Raw genomic sequence first — 4,426 nt, 5'->3', positions numbered from 1 at the left:
GAAACTTCATATTTCTCCTTAACGAGATCTTTTTCTTGTGTGTTTCCAACAGATGGGGAGCATAGGGCCTGGCTCACAGTGGGCATCAATAAATATTTGATAGATGAATGGATGCCTGGATGGATAAACGAGGGGCACCTGGACGGATAGATCACTGTATAGATGATGAGTGAATGGGAAGTTAAATGATGTGGCTGACACATTTGCCTATTCAATAGCATTCTATCTCTTCCCCTGCCTTCCACCTTACTAAATTCCAGTTTTGTTCCGATATCTACTATCCACGGACAGGAGGAGACTGTGCCCCAAGCAGCAAATCTTGTTTAGACTAAGACCACCATGTTGCTACCATCTCTTTTGCCAGAGGAAATTGTCATGTGATGCAAGTATGGGCCAGGAAACCTGAGAAGGAAGTCTATGAGGAACCTCCCAGGAAAGTACTCTTCATGAAAGGAACACAAAGAAGACACATTCTCTCATCTGGCTTTGAAGGCTGATACGTAAGAATGAGATGCTTAGAGACACTGCAGCCACCTTGGAACCATGAGGATTTGAGATGAAGAACAAAAGCCCTAACACTCTGCATATGATATGCAGAGCCTGGGTCACTGAATTCGTCATTGACCAATGCTGAAGTCACCTGACTTTAAGAGTTCTTGTTATGTGATATAGTACATCTTTTTGTTTTAATATTTTTATTTGGGTTTTATATTTGATGTTGTTAAGTGCCGTCAAGTCAGTGCCAACTCATAGCGACCCTGTATAGTTTCCGAGGAGCAGCCGGTGGGTTTTAACCACTGACCTTGTGGTTCAAGCTGGCCTGCAGTCCAATACTTCATCCTACAGTGCCACACTAGGACTCTTGGATTTATATTATTTGCATTTAAAAGCATCCTGATTTAAAAAAAAGCATCCTGATAACAATGGCTGGATGAATCAGGAGGTGAATGAAAACATGTGCGTTGCATGGGAGACGAGGTGAAGGGTAAATGGATGAGTGGGCAATGGCTGGTTGGTGAAGGTATGCTTACTTGTTCTTGTTAAGTACCATGGAGTTGGTTTCAACTCATAGTGACCCTGTACAGGGTTTCCGAGGCTGTACATCTTTATGGGAGCAGAACACCTCATCTTTCCCCCGTGGAACCACTGGTAGTTTTGAACTGCTGACCTTGCAGTTGGCAGCCCAACTCATAACCACTACGCTACTGAAATATAACAGACTATTTTGTTTTCACACTCCCAGGCACCCAAGGTCAGAACTGGCTGAGGAAAATTGAGCTTCTCCTTCACTTTACCCTAAACTCATACCATTCCCTCCTTTCTGTGCTCTGGGTCAACCTGTCAGAACCAGCACTTACTTTCAGTCACTGTCACCCAGCTGGCAGGGTGTGCCCTGCCTGATGCTTTGGTGAAGGTCTTTGCTGTTATTATTAGGTGCCATTGAGTCGATTCCAACTCATAGTGACCCTGTATAATGTTTCCAAGGAGCCACTGGTGGTTTTGAACTGCCAACCTCGTGGTTCACAGTTCGAGGGCTGATCCTACTGGCCTTATCCTGTGTGAAAGCTCAGGTGAGTTTGGAAAGCAGTCTGAAACAGTGAACTCAGTCAATCCAGGGCCCAGACTGTGGTCCCACCTTTCTGAGCTATATATCCATAGGCCTTTATCCACCTTTAAATCTCAGCCTTCTCATCTACCAAATAGGCCTAACAGGGCTGCTATAGGATATGACAAGATCATGTTTGAAAGCACCTAGAACCATACCTAGCCCCCAGGAAGTCCTCAGCAAATACAAGTCCTCCTGAGTTGTTCCTTTACAGTCAGGCATTTATGGGCTGTCTCCAGGCAACAGCGAACACACGAAAGCAAAGGACCCCCAGCTCAGAAGAGAATCTGACTATATGTATCCCAGCCATCCACTCTGCTGTGTAAAACTACTTCAAGACATTGCTCCTTGGAGTCAGTCACAAGAATTATAGAAACAATGGAGTAGTGTTGTGGTGCTATAGAATAAACACTGGACTTGTATCTACAAAGATGGCAGTTCAAACCTACCAGCCACTCCTCAGGACCCCTGTACAGGGAGGGAAGAATTCTACCATTGCAGAAACCCTATACAGGGTCACCATGAGTCAGAACCGACTCAACCCACAAATCTCAATTGCTATTTTTGTGAGATGTTGAAGAGTTGGTTCCAACTCATAGTGATTCTACATTCAACAGTAGGAAATGCTACCCAGTACTGAGCCATTCTCACTACGGTTGCTATATTTGAGACCATTTTGCAGCCACTGTGTTGGTCCATTTTGCTGAGAGTCTTCCTCTTTTTACTGACCTTTAACAACCGCCACCACTTTACCAAGCATGATGCCCTTCTCCAGGGACTGGTCCCTTTTGATAACATGTCCAAGGCACATGAGACAAAGTCTTGCCATCTTCGATCTTAAGGGGCATTCTGGCTGTACTTCCTCCAAGATGAATTCATTTGTTCATTCTTCTAGCCAAACAAAAACATCCTGTCATCATTGTGATCCAATAGAAAAGAGCTGTTCCATAGGATTTCTGAAGCTGGAAACCTTTAGGAAAACAGACTGCCTCATCTTTTGCCCACAGAGCAGCTGGTGGATTCAAACCATTGGCTTTTGGGTTACCAGTCCAGCACTTAACCCACTGTACCTTGTTTTTCTACAGCCTATGATATTTTCAATATTTTTCACCGACACCATAATTCAAATGCATCAATTCTTCCCCAGTCTTCCTAACTCATTGTCCAATTTTGGACATAAGATGTCATATGAAATGACTGAAAATACCATGGTGGGGTTCAGGTATACTTTAGACCACAAAGTGACATTGTTGCTTTTTAACAGTTTAAAGAAGCCTTTTGCAGCAGATTTTTCCAGTACAATATATTGTTTGACCTACTGACTATTGTTTCTGTGGGCATTGATTGTAGATCCAGGTAAAACAAAATCCTTGACACTTCTATCTTTTCTCCATTTATCATGATAACGCTTACTGGTCCAGTTGTATTTTGTTTTCTTTGTGTTGAGGTGTAATCCTTACTGAAGGTTGTAGTTTTGGATCTTCATCAGTAACTCTGCAAATCCTCTTCACTTCCAGCAAGCAAGATTGTGTCCACTGCATATCACAGGTTGTTAATGAGTCTTCCTCCAATCCTGCTGCTGCATTCTTCTTCAGATAGTCCAGTTTCTATAGATAACTTGTTAGGTATACAGACCAATTATGTATGGAGAAAGGATACAACCCCAATGCACATCTTTCCTGATTTTTAACCTGTACAGGTTCTGCATGAACAAAATCAAGCTCTGAAATTCCCATTCTTCACAATGCTATACATAATTTGCTATGATCCACACAGTCAAATACAGGACCTTAAAATTCTATACTTACAGTATGTGTCAAGTTGTCCTTCCAGATCTGCCTTCCCATGCTAGCCTTGGCTTTCCTTGAAATTAGAGGCCATATCATACTGATCTCCGAATTGCCAGGTGTAAAGAGGTGCCTGGCACATAATCAGTTTATTCATTCCCTCATTCACTGAACACTGATTCTTATTCATTCAAGTGGTCCTCTAGATGCTGCATGAGACCATGCAGTGACAATAATAATGATTTCAACTTGTCCTTGGTCCTGTATACTCTTCAAAGTACTTAACTCTCCTCTCATCAGTTTGATGTTCTCAGTTAAACAGCTAACTCTTGGGGCTGATCATTATGAACTTGTGTCCTTGGGCAAGTAGCTGAACCCTCATGAATCTTTGTTTCTTTATCTTGACATTCATTCTTTCGATGAGCATTTATGAAGAATCTACTCAAAGTTCTGTCCCAGGTACTGGTGATACTAACATGAGTCAGAACTGATCTTAGCCTTCAAAGAGTCCAGGTGAAGAGGTTTATACCCCAGGACAGTAAAGACCCCAGTGGGGGTTAACACCAGGGACTGGGAAGCAGAGGTATAGAGAGGGTCACCTGACTCAACCTGTGGGCTCCAGGAGGGCTTTCTGGAAGAAAGGGTACTTTGGTCACGCCCGATTTAGAAGATACAATATCTCATATTATATCAATGATGCATGAAAAGGAAGGCTCAGCCTGGTGTCAAGCACAAGGTAGGTGTGTGACAACTCAGATTCCTTTACCCTTCCATGTGAATGGATCTTTTCCCATGGCAGAGACCTTTCCCCATTTTCCACAAGAAGAAACTGAGTCCCAGAAAGACTCAAAGCTCTTTATCCTGTGTGCCAGCCGTTCCAAGACCCTGATCATGCAGAGCCTGGGAGGTCCTCTCCAGATGCCCACCCAGGGATGTCAGTGGCTAGGATGCAGATAGAGCCTAGACCATCTGCAACTCCCAAACAGCTTTCCAGAGACACTTTCATAATCATACTTCATTCTGAGTTTGATAA

Source organism: Chrysochloris asiatica, unplaced genomic scaffold (genome assembly GCF_000296735.1).
Source record: "Chrysochloris asiatica unplaced genomic scaffold, ChrAsi1.0 scaffold00047, whole genome shotgun sequence".
Classification (NCBI taxonomy): domain Eukaryota; kingdom Metazoa; phylum Chordata; class Mammalia; order Afrosoricida; family Chrysochloridae; genus Chrysochloris; species Chrysochloris asiatica.
Note: the sequence above shows the minus strand (reverse complement) of the source record.